General features: G+C 36.3%; 1 protein-coding gene across 2 annotated transcripts in view; it reads left to right on the forward strand.

The window, feature by feature from the left end:
* SYT1 (synaptotagmin 1) overlaps positions 1 to 13,574 on the forward strand; it is a 364,786-nt gene that overhangs the window by 11,808 nt on the left and 339,404 nt on the right. For both annotated transcript variants that reach the window (XM_072146793.1, XM_072146795.1), the window contains exon 2: positions 5,524 to 5,584. The gene's annotated coding sequence lies outside the window, so the exon portion shown is untranslated. The remainder of the gene's footprint in view (positions 1 to 5,523; positions 5,585 to 13,574) is intronic.

Below are 13,574 nucleotides of genomic sequence, written 5' to 3' on the forward strand. Positions count from 1 at the left end.
ATATACTTAAAGGAAATCTACCACCTAATTTGACCATCGCTTTGTAGAGGTTAAAAAGCTTAACATACGAAAACATTAAAGATCACACCTCGCGTAGCACTTCTAACCCACCTGCTGCTCCATCCTTCATTCCATCCTTCTGTCTGTTTCAAGAGGCGGCTGACGTCATCAGGAGAGGAGGGCCAGAGGATGCAATGGATAGGTTAGAAGTGCTGTGGGAGGCGTGATGCAGAAACCCAGAGGGGAGTATTGCCTCCCAGAGCCCTTCAGCCTAATTTACATAAAGATAAAGGGTTGAAAAAGAAATCAGCCAGCTACTACATTGGAAGTTAACATTAGGGAACAATGTATGACCACTTGCTTTTTTCAGACATAATGTAATCGACATAGATCAAGTAACATCATGCCACTAGAACCACAGTACATAAACAAAAATCCTTTATAATAGGAGTACAGAGAAAGATTATAATAACATTTCCTATCGGTTACAACAGTCACCAATCAGCAGGCAGTGTGCAGGCCTTTGCTGTGATTGACTTCAGCACATCTGCATCCTAGACATCACTAGTCTCTGTTCTAGTGGGATTTTGGTCCACTCTTCTTCCAGTCTCTTCCACAGTTCTGTGACTGTTGTGGGTTTTTTGGACATAACTTTGTCACAAAGGATTTTCCAGAGGTTTTGTATTCGGCGCTGGGCTGGCTATTTTATTGTTTTAATGTTTTTGGTTTGGAAATACTTTACCAGTTTTGCTGTGTGACAAGTGGCATTGTTCTGCCTGAAAAGTGTTGAATGCAAGGAAAAAACTACCTGTTGTTGAAGAGGGTTCTGATACACACTTACATTCACTCTTCCATGTAGCTGTATGAGAGGTCCAACTGCTGCTGCAGAAAACATTCCCCAAACAATGACACTTCCTCCACCATTTTTCAGTGATTTCAATCTTTGGGTTCAGTCTTTCCCCAGTTTTCAAAAAATGTAGTAATGTTTCCCATCAGACCCAAATAAATTAAACTTGCCTTCATCACTAAAATGAACTGCAGATCACTTCTCCTCTGTCCACAAAACATATCCTCTGCAAAGGTGAGTCTAGCCTTTTGAATCTTTCTCCTATTGAGAAGTGTTGTCACAGTACAGACCAAATGTTCTTAAACGTTGAGACACTGTATGAAGAGACAGATCCTTCAACTGTTGAGTGCTGAACTGGTGTGCAATTCCAGCTGCAGTATAAAAACAAGAACCCTTGGAGATTCTTGCACTTGTCTTTTGAGGAAACCAGCCTTTTAGGGGGACTTGAATGAGTTTGTGGTGTTGTAAAGATGCAATAGATTCTAGAAATCACAGACTTGGAACTACCCACTTCTCTTAATAGGTAGAAATGGTCCGGTCGGTCAAAATTGCCCTGCCCAAAATTGAGTAGAGAATGAAATATTAATTCTGATCCACATATTAGTACACTAACCAAACTTTTCCAAAACTAGTTATAAAATCATAATATTCTCTGACAACAGGACTTTTTTTTAGCTAGGTATGAAAGCGAAATATTGTGTGACAACAAGACTATTTTTAAGACTTTAGGTATAAAAGTGATATACTCTGACAGGAGCAAACAAGGTATGATTGATGATAATGATTTAAGAATTTTCTGTGGCTGAATACTAGACAGAGACAAAATCTTTAGGATCTTGCTGGATAATGCAGTACATGCTAATAATCAGGCCTGGTCTTCGCAAGTATTTATGTAAAATCCTGAAGAATCAGTAAGAATATCCTTGCACTGCTGCAATTCTTCACAGTGCCCTTAAAAGGGCAATTATTTCACATATCTCCCTGTTCTTAACCCCTTCACGACTTGGCCTTTTTTAGTTTTTTCACTTCCATTTTTCACACCCCACCTTCAAAAATCTATAACTTTTTTATTTTTCCACATAAAGAGCTCTGTTATGGCTTATTTTCTGCGTAACAAATTGCACTTCGTAGTGACGGTATTTAATATTCCATGGCGCGTACTGGGAAGCGGGAAAAAAAATCCAAATGCAGTGAAAATGGTGAAAAAACACATTTGCGACGTTTTCTTGTGGGCTTGGATTTCACAGCTTTTACTCTGCGACCCAAATGACATGTCTACTTTATTCTTTGGGTTGCTACGATCACAGGGATACCACATTTGTACAGGTTTTATAATGTTTTCATACATTTAAAAAAATTAAAACCTCCTGTACAAAATATTTTTTTTGATTTTGCCATCTTCTGGCGCTAATAACTTTTTCATACTTTGGTGTACGAAGCTGTGGGTGGTGTCATTTTTTGCGACTTTTGATGGCGTTTTCATTGCTATCATTGTTAGGACTGTGCGACCTTTTGATCACTTTTTATTAATTTTTTTATATTTTCCAAAATGGCAAAAAAATGTCATTTTTGACTTTGGACGCTATTTTCCGTTACGGGGTTAAACGCAGTGAAAAACCGTTATAATATTTTGATAGATCGGACATTTTCGGACGCGGTGATACCTAATGTGTTTATGATTTTTTATTAATATTAATATCAGTTCTAGGGAAAGGGGGGTGATTTGAATTTTTAGGTTTTTTTAATATAATTTTTTTTTTTTTAACTTTTTTTTACTTTTACTTTAACTATTTTTCAGACTCCCTAGGGTACTTTAACCCTAGGTTGTCTGATCGATCCTACCATATACTGCCATACTGCAATATGGCAGTATATGGGGATTTTACTCCTCATTCATTACAATGTGCTGATAGCACATTGTAATGAATAGGTTAAAACGAGACAGCTTCGGGCCTTCGTGAGGCCCGATGCTGTCATGGCAACGGATCACCGCTCCCCGTGACGTCATCGGGGAGCGGAGATCCGCGCCAAGGTGGCGGCGCCCATGCGGCGCCATCTTTTTGAAGCCTCCCGCAGCATTGCCGGAGGCGATCGCGGTGAAAGCACCCGCGATCGGTGCTAGCACCGATCGCGGGTGTTACCGGTAAGCCTTTGCTGCAATATGCAGCAAAGACTTACCGGCTATGGAGAGGGCTCGGCCCGCGAGCCCTCTCCATGCACCGGGACCCGGCGCGCGCCGTACTAGTACGGCGCGCGTCGGGAAGGGGTTAATTGTAGGAGCCTTTTTTATATATATCTCAGTGCTGAGCCAGGGCAATTGCTTCTGTCCCTGTCTGTCTGTCTGAAAGCTCTTACTAGCTCTATCTGCTTTGTGTAATGGCGTCTGGACACGTGATCCTTCTCTTATACTGCGGAGTCACATGTCCAGCCCAGACAATCACAGGTATGCCTACAGAGGACATGTTAAGGGCCTGGAAGCTATTGGATTGGCTGCTTTTTCAAGCAGCATTGCACTTTTTTTTCCAGAACATGGACCCAGATGAGGAATAATGATGTGTGTTTGGGCTCTAGGTCTGTGGATGCCAAACCTGTGAAATTTGTTGCAGATCGGAAATTTGCAGTTCGGGTCCCCTCATCACTACTGATAGATCTTTGGCCTTCATAAGGACAACCTGCTGCAGGGAGTTTCAGTTACTTTGGAACAACACATTTTTGCAAAGTCAATGAAAACAGGAAAGTTAATGGGTTTTGTCAGATAATTGAAGAAAGTAGCACCAGGTGCCAGATTAACACAGAAAACTTACATGTATCTGAAAGTGTTATCTCATTTTGATTATTTGTTATTTTACATTTATCTCATTTACAGAAGATTTACATTTTCTGAAATAATTTCCTTTTTTCACTTTCTTAGGCTTCTTCTCTTGCATACAGGTTTCTCATTTCTCATAGGCTTCATATCTTTTTCTATTTATTATTTTTTCTACCTCTTGTCTTGTAATATCTCCCTCTCCTCTCCTTTTTACAACTCCCTCAGCTCAAATTCTTTTCTCAACTCTCTACTGATTCACCGGATTTTCTAAGAAGGGGTAGTAGTGAACATGATTTGACATGATTCTCATCTCCAATGATCTAGCTTTGATTGTGCAGTTACCAAAAACACACAAATATAAAGTACAGGGGCAGAAAACAAGTGGGGAACACAGAAGATGTATACACATAAAACATAATTACTCAAATTAAAAAGCATAATATTCAGAAGACATAATTGGTGCACATGGTATATGTTTTATTTTTATAAACTCACTTACTATGCAAGCAAGATGATTTTATGAGGACAATAAAAGCCACCACAGAGGATGGCAGTCTCCTCAGCCAGAGGCATTTACAGGGTTAACAACCGCAATCAGTGCCAGCACGGACCGTGATTGTTACCAGTGGGTGTTTGCCGCATTATGCTTCAAATGCCCACCTTGTATGGAGAGGGCTCAGGCCGTGTGACGTTATAGTATGTCACATGTCAGTAAGGGTTAAAAGTTGATTTTAGAAGGAAGAAGGCCATGGATAACAAATATAAGAAGATTACCATAGTCACAGTGTCTGGTTTATCATGCTTGATTTTGATGGGAGATTTATGTTGGGAAATTTTAAAATTAAATTGTATTTGTATATCCTTATGGTATCCTTATGGTATACCGCATATTATATATCCTCTGTTATAAATAGTTACCATTACCTCCCACTTACACCTGGATAAAAACATTTCTTTTCTATGTATTAAAGTTTAGTTTAGGTATAAATCTATGCATGAATTCCAAGCAACTCAGCATTCTTAATTGGAACAGTCTGTGATGCTGGAGCTTCAGGCTGTGAAAACACAGGTTCCAAAACCAGATCGTGCATTTCGTTTTTGTGTATAAAAATAAAAGGTGTTATATTGTGAATATGCAAGCGATCAAGCTCCTGGTTTACAAATCATTGCTTTAAAATGTAGTACTATTGAATTTATATCGATGGAGGTCTGGGTGTATGCTGAAACGAAACCTAATACCAGGTGGTAGAATAAATGGTCCCTGAATGCAATTTAATCAATACTCTATTCAGCATTTACTAATGGAGGTGTAAAGTGTCATGCCGAATGCGTAACGAATTTACTAAAGCCAAGGCTGGAATATTGGTGCAAGTTAAAGCTGAAATTTGTACCAGGTCCAACGCGACTTGTTTTTAGCATTTACTACACCGCCGGTGTTATTAAGTCTGGTGAACAATATGCCAGTCTTAATAAGGGTTACAGAAAACTGTAACCCTTGGAATTATATATTTGTATATGGCTTATGTTACACTAAAGGATTAATGATCTCTCAAGAGGAGGGGGAATCTCAGTGCAGAGAAAAAGGCTGAAGTATTTATAATCCTTATATTGCAAAGCGTCAAAGAATATCTAAATGTTGTACAGTGGCTTGTCAGCAATTGTGGCTTATAGGCCTTTGTGCCGTTGTAAAGACGACCCATGTGACCTCTAGAATTACACCAATGTCAGGTAGCCTGTCAATACCAGGGCCAGCATGAAGTTTAGCATGAAGTTTAAGCAGGGAAGTTTGTAAACATAGTAGTTGTTTGTAACATTTTGTCCTTTAAGAGTTTTATATTTTATTAAGTCTTTTTCTTATCTCTTCTAGAAATTCCTTTGGTGGTGGCAACCAGTTTTTGTAAATATTTCTGGAGACGTTCCATTTTACAGTAAGTTTCATGGCTTTTTACATGCAGTGGGGTTTTAGGAACTATGTGATGTATTTTCTGAAGCTTCATCAAACCAATCCTGGAAAACTAATGCGGAAATACCTCATGTAGACTTCTCAGTGAAACCTTCATGGCGGTTAATACTCCTTTAATCTGTAAAAGATCGCCTGCAAGTGCAATTACTATAAGGAGTTTCATTTCCACATAAATGGTCTTTAACCTACCAGACCAGTTCCCTGCACTGTACAGCATGATCTATCATTGGGAGTCTATACCTTTTGTTAGAGACTTACTGGTTAGGCTGTTGTGTCATGTCACAAGGCATCCTGAAAGTCAGGCATTGATGTACGTAGAGGGGCCTTATTTTAGATGGCACTGGTGGCATAGTTTTCGTTACCTAAAAAACTTCAGTTTCTAAAATATAATTTATTTCCGATTGTCACATTTGTTTCATTTCCACCGTAAATACGTTAAATCCTATTATTCTCTACTAAAATAATTAGTCATTTGATTTGACCATGTTTATATCTCATCGGTTTTGTAAAGAATCATGGTATTCTGAATTAGTTAAATATTTCTGCCTCATTATGTAATGCTTATTAAAGATAAGAGTTTAAATTCTAGTGGGACTTACTTTCTCCATAAACATCTGTAGAACATATTGTACTTTCTGAATAGATGCATTAGCACAGTTATCAACAATCATTTTCAAAGTTATTTACATTGGGCTTATGGTCCATTCAAAAGACATAAGAAGACATAAGGGCAACCTATAATTTATGTTGCCTATCAATTTATGTCAACACTCATAAATTAAAGCCCCAAATTCCTGAGTTATGTTATTAGTGGCACATTGATAAAGTCAACCAATTAGAAGCCTTTACACTAGCAGAAAAAAATAATCTTTTATTGCAATTTTTTTCTTTGCATGGTTATTTGTTCATTCATTCTCTTATGCTATGCAGAGTTATCAAAGTAAATTACTCATGCAAACACTTATTTATATCAGAAAATAAGGATGTCACTTATTCTTGCCCTGTATCCTGAGATGGAGTTTTATTTTGTGGTGTACTTTGAAGTCCCCCTTACAGAATATCCAGAAGGCTGTTAGTCAGAAATAATCACTAAATGTCTATCATTGTTCTCCCAGCCACTGGGAAATGCAGCATTGAAGAGTGTTGACATCTCAGCCTGGTGTAGTGATTTGCCGAAGTGATAAACCAAGGTCTCTGAGTTCAAGGATTCAGTCCCTCTTCCAAGTAGCTTTAACTGACACATCAATAAACTGGAGACGTTGCACAATTATACCCAGAGACTTAACCAGATTTTCGAGGCTGAGATGTGGCTAAAACTAAATTTGCCTTTGTTCAGATTTTTCTGATCTTCCCATGTGGTAACAATGGGGCTGGTTAAAAAATGTATAATTTGTAGATCTTGGTAAACTCTGTTGCTTCTTCAATTTGCATAGCCCATGGCTTTTCTTTTTTGGTGTTATAATGTCCAAGTTGAGTAGTAGTTAATGTCCTCTATTACAACACCTCTTGTCACGAAAAAAAATCTGCTAAAACTATTTTACTGTCTTTATTTTCATGGCGGCAATGTGTTATTGCTAGATTTCCATTCCTTTATTTACTATGCTGCTGATGTCACAAAACATACACAAATATAATTGAGCTAGTGTACTTTTTATATGAGCATAATAATTTGTCACAGAAGAATATAGAATGTACAGAGTGAATGTATAATTTATTAATGTTCGTATAATTGCTCTAATTTTCCTTTTTGATAATTACAGTTTCATTTAATTTATGTTTAATGATAGCATTTATTTTCTTAGAATGATTTACTTACAATGAAGCTTATTAATATAAATGACATTATGCATGGCGGTTGAGGTAGAATTGATCCCCAAAGGTGTTGTTCAAAGATTATTTGGGCGGAAAAGCTAATTACGCAGGTGTGTTTCGTATATTAGACCTATTATGAAACAATAAATATACAGTAAAACAACAAATTCACATAAATAGCTTCTACCATTTCCTATGCAAACATAATAGTTAGTTGAACAGCACATGTTTCTTTCTATCCTTATCATACTTTCTGATAGTAACTGATAGAGAAATTGTGTAAATGAATATGGAATTAGCTCATAGTCGATTCCAAATATTATATTATAAACATGCTTCCCTGAAGCTTATCAACACATTTTACTATAATCTATTCTCTTTAAACTATCAAAACAAAACTGGTTTATTCATGAAAAAATGAATATTGTATACCTTTATAAAGAATCATACAATACATAATTAAAAATAAACTGATTACTGAAAGCAGCATTTTATATAAACATTGAATGAGTTTTTACTGTAGAGACTGATACTGAATACTAAATACTATAGGGATTCATTCAACAACATGTTCTGTAATACCTAAATAAGCTGCATCCAAAATTGGACATAGTGGAAGCTTTTGCTTTATGGAAAATGTTAGATTGCAGACTTGCTCTTATTTGCTGGTCTCATTTACAAATTTCACATTTAAAATATGTCCATCCCATTGTTGAGTGGGGTTGAGCTGATGTTAAAAAAACGCATCTGAAATCGCCAACCTGCCATGAAGAAAAATATATGCATTTTTTGGAATTAATAATATACTGTATATGGTCTGAATATGCATCTGGGAGTACAAATTCCCAGCTCAGGTTCCAAGGTCAAATTTCCAGGCTAAGTGAGTTCAATATAGTGGTCTGAAGTTTGTTGTTAAAACCCCCCTTGACTTTTACTGTAAAACAGTATAGCATATTGATGCAGTCATGCACAATAATCATTTCACAAATCTATGCATAAACGCAGAAAACAAAGGTTGTGTTAGGTTAAGAAATATGGGGAATTAGTTTTTGTTTCAGAAAAAAGGAGTGAATGTCAATATGATGGTACTCATACATGGCCAAGTTTTGATACCCATAAGCATATTATGGAAAGACTTATTCAATCTAAAAACAACAGTAGAAAATGCAAAGCTAATGATACTGGAAAATACTCATATTTATACAAATACTACTGGTGTACAATATTTTTACAACTGCTAATAATATTGAATGTCTGCATACGTTATGGTAATGCCATGAATGATCTACAGTAGATAACACTGACATGCTGTATTCAAAATATTACAATCACAGTATATAGTATATATTCCGTATAATGGTCAAAGTATAATATTTATTCATATAGAACACAAGTGTTACCGCTCCTCTGCCATTTTTAGGCTTGTCCTTTACCTTTCTAGTGCTATTGCTAAAATGTTATTTTACTATTAACTTCCAATCCAAGCTCCTACTCTGGATATGCTCCATGTGTGCAGTAAACGTCTACACCTCTTCCATACAAGCAACACAATACTATACAGTAAATAATATCCTTTCAACCAGACAACACACACACAGAGTGCCAGTAGACTGCATTTACAATATGTAGAGAAAGCTCAAGCTTTAATAAAGGTCACTTTAGAAAAAGGAAAATGTTTCTATCTAAGACATGTCTGTTTACACTTTGATGTAAGTTAGGAATATTTTCCTTTTAGACTGGGAAGTATGAAAACAAGAACCCACAGGGAATAAATCATGATTTAATTTCAAAATTTAAAATTATGTTTGCCTGGTTTCTGGAACTGCTAAATACTTAGAACATAAACAGTGAAATAAATAAAGTCTCCTGCATTGAAAATGTGAGTATTTTGGAAAACTTAGCAATACTGGGTTAGCTCATAAAGATGATCATAAACTACCATCTACCGTATTATTAGATACACTACTTTCCCTCACTTTCCCCAGGCATGCTTCGCTTGATGCATTTGTTGTTACTGGAGAGAGGAGATTAATCTAATCCCACTGAACTTTTTGGGTGTTTTTTTTTCAGAGAAAAAAATTTGGAGCCCATTTGCCCATTACAGCAGGCTGACCTAACCTTTGTCCCTTACAATAGGTTGACACTACATATTTTGTAGAGATCACCTCACAATCAGTATTACAATGAAACACCTACTTGATAATAAGGGGACAAATGTCCTTCTCTCTTGTTGTGTTATGTAAGAAAAAGTAGCACATGCAAAATATTTTTATGGATTGGCTCTACTATTATCTATTATTGAAGGCAATGGGTCTGAAAAGCTAAAAGTGGAAAAATTGGTCATGAAAAATGTACAGTAGGCTTGGCATAGTCAGGTATGTAAATGCTTGGGGCTGAAAAAACAAGGTGAGTTAGGTGGTAGTCAATAGTGAATGTATTAAAAAAGGACATTTTCCTGACTTTTATATAGTAAAGTCACATTTCCCAATTTAACATATACAGGCGGTCCCCTACTTAAGAACACTCGACTTACATACAACCCATAGTTACAAACGGCCCTCTGGATATTGGTAATTTATTGTACTTTAGTCCTAGGCTACAATCATCAGCTGTAACAGTTATCACAGGTGTCTGTAATGAAGCTTTATTGTTAATATTGATTCTGATGACAATCCAACATTTTTAAAATCCAATTGTCACAGAGACCAAAAAAGTTCTGGCTGGGATCACAATAATAAAATATACAGTTCCGACTTACATACAAATTCAACTTAAGAACAAACCTACAGACCCTATCTTGTATGTAACCCGGGGACTGCCTGTATTCTCCTTCAGTCCAATTAATTTGAGGTGAAATGTAGATTGCATTTTAATAGTATCGGGTGATTCATGAAGGATATCATTGCAAAGTGCTTGCTCTTTTTGACCAATAATGTTTGAAATGACATCTTGTTAAGCGATTTGAAATGAAGTTTTCTTTATAAGGTTATATAAAAAATAGACTGACTTTCTTTGTCCTTCTATACCTCATTAACTGTTCTGCATTTGATTCTTCTTAAAGCATTATATTTAGCAAGATTGATAAAGAAAACATCCGCTTATCATTCCACAAATGACTTTTGCTATTTGTAGTCCATGGATATACTAAATTATAGAACCTCATCATGGTGGAAATATCTATACTTATACTATAAAGAATGATTGTGAAAATATATAAAATTGTAAAGTGTTCTTATGGGTGTCAACATTCCACATTTCTTGGTAGCAGTATGTCACTTCATTTTATTCTCTGGCTCAGCAGATAAAAATGTTTCTCAAAGGCTCCTGGTACCGTCTGATCCATGGGCCATCCAATTGCAGAAACTCCAAAAAACAGTGGTAGATGTATGCGGGAAATGTGGCCCAGAGAGCCCCTGTGTAGCATTGGATCACAGAAGGCTTGCTACAGATTTTAATGAAAGAGATGCCATTCATATTGACTCAGCCAACTCTTTTAACGCATATGACATTAAACAGATTCTTTGATATCCTTCAAATATCATTGAAGAAAGTTGAAGGATGACAGGTCCTTATTTATGTAAACTATCTAACAATAAGAGTGTTTTAATTGCCTGGAATAAACCCTTTGGTTTTCTGCTTTAAAAGACTGTTTTGGAAAAATAGCTATGTTTTGTCAAAAAAGCCCCCACTCTTGATCAAAAAGTACTGGCATCTTTAATAGAAACTGATAACATTACACATGATAAAAACTTTTCCTACAGACTAGAAGATTAGCAAGTTATTGCAGATTATACCACTGTTCAGACACAAGAAGAAGTGCCGCTTAGCAACTCATAGGTGCCATCTGAGGTCCAGTAGGAACCGGACTTCATTATCACTTCTCCTATCAGTGACTAATTGCTGCAGAATTAGCGGGCCAGATCTATATGGTTCACACATCATACTAAGTATACCAGTCACTTCCAGTGTAGTATTGCTTGAATAACAACTATGCCGCACACTGTGCTCCTAAATAATAAACACTCCTCAAACCCCCTGATTTTATAAAAAAACACTGTGACCCCATTAATGCCTAAAATATGTAATTTACCCCGAATTAAATTATTGTGCAGTGCCATTTGAATGAATTTATTTTTATTTATTTCAATGTATTCATTAAACTGACAATAATATATGCCAGTGATAGCAAACCTTTTAGTCACTGAGTGCCTAAACTACAAAAAGAACCAATGCAACAATTTAAGCAGTAACTTATGACTTCCTGCTCTTTCACAGGTTTAAATTGTATAGGCACCTGAGGACACTAATACAGTAGAAAGGAGAAGAAGTTTAGATTATCATTGTAGCTTCCTTCTAGGGTCCTGGACTGCCTGGGGCTGCAAGAGGCCTTGAGTCCTGTCTGGAGAACCCTGCCCTGAGGTGATGGCGCGGGTTCCCATATAGAGGGCTCTGAGTGCCACCACTGGCACCTGTGCCATAGATTCGCCACCACTGATATATGCAGTGGGGAACATGTACCTTTTTTACTTTACTTTTTTTACGTTTTTTTCTTCCTTATTTGTGACTTTTTTTGTGGTGCATATGTCCAAGACAAACTCCCTTAATTGTTTTCTAGAAGAATTATCACATCATTCCAGATGTTAAATTTGCAACTTTTTGTAAAAAGTTGCAAAGAAGTCGCAAAACTCCTAAGGTACACCTGGCCAGTAGAAAAGCAGAAAAAGAAAAAAAGCCAGTAGCACAAAGCAAAAACCACACTGCAAGTGCTCCAGTGTCTCCCATTGTCTTAAGAATTCTGTAACCGACCCATACTCATTATATCACAACGTTATTATCTGCCAGAGCCAATACTTCTAATTATCTGTAGTTCATCAAATGATGGTTTGCTGATGTACTTCAAAATGGAGAGAAAAATATATTGTGTTCTTCCTTAGAACCTGTCACCAAGTACAAAATACTGAATGACATACATCTGATTTATTAGTTTTGTATTTGTTTTATTAAATTAATTTACCTGTTAAAATGATATAGTGCACAGAACTATATATTTCAATTAATGCAAACTAGTCAAGAGGGCGGTAAACACCCACAGATACACAACAAGAAAATGAAAGATACTGCCCCCTTGGTTAAAATTAGTTTTTTTACATATATAAACACACCATATCTCTTGATGGTGGATGGATAAAAAAGAACAACAAATTAATTAGGTCACAGCTGCACTGAACTGAGGTATAGCATTTAGTGGTTTTTAATTTGGTGGCAACTCCACTTTAAAAAGTCTGAAAGTATATAGAGTACTCAAAGTAAAGCCGCCTGTACACAAACATGTATGGTTCCGTCATGTAGACATTTATGAGTTAGCAGAACTCCTCATAACTTAAGAGTGTACTACATTTATCATTATGTACTATATTAACTTTATAGTATTATTTCAAATATCATCATCTACGCAACTAATTCCTAATGAAATACCCCCTATAACCATGTCATAATTTATTTTCAGCATGGAATTGTATGCCATCAAAGACGCTTTGCAGTTTGTTGTAGAACCTGGAATAATGACCGCACCCCAAACTACAGTATATATTGCACACATGATTTTTAATGTGCACTATACAACACAAATCAATAATATCAAAAGCAATGTTCTATCTTTCTATCAATATCACATCATTTCTTTAAGCTTGAGAGGATTTGTTTTTCCCATTATTTTGGGAGCTGCCTCTCTAAAGAAACAAGATCTTTATTGATCAGGCTGGAACAATTTGCACTTGAGCAACAATTTCCCCTCAAGTATGTTTTGATGCACTCCAGCATCTCACACAGAAGAGGAGATAAACCAGCGACACAGACAAATAGTACAAGCGGCTAGTGTTCAGGGGAAAGTGACAGTGTGATAGAGAACAGGACTGCAAGTAGGCTGTATAAGTACAAAACATTGATCTAAGAGGCATTCATCATGACACATGGTTTACTAGACTTGTTCAGGGTTCTGTAATTGATACCGTAGGCTACTTTAATATGGGTGACTTGTAAGACATATTTTACATCTCAAAGTCCAGAGAATGACCAGTAAATTATAAACCACGATGATAACATTTTATTTGTATTTTAAATATTTTTATCAAACATTTTTCAGT

The sequence above is a fragment of the Engystomops pustulosus genome, chromosome 4 (genome assembly GCF_040894005.1).
Source record: "Engystomops pustulosus chromosome 4, aEngPut4.maternal, whole genome shotgun sequence".
NCBI lineage: Eukaryota > Metazoa > Chordata > Amphibia > Anura > Leptodactylidae > Engystomops > Engystomops pustulosus.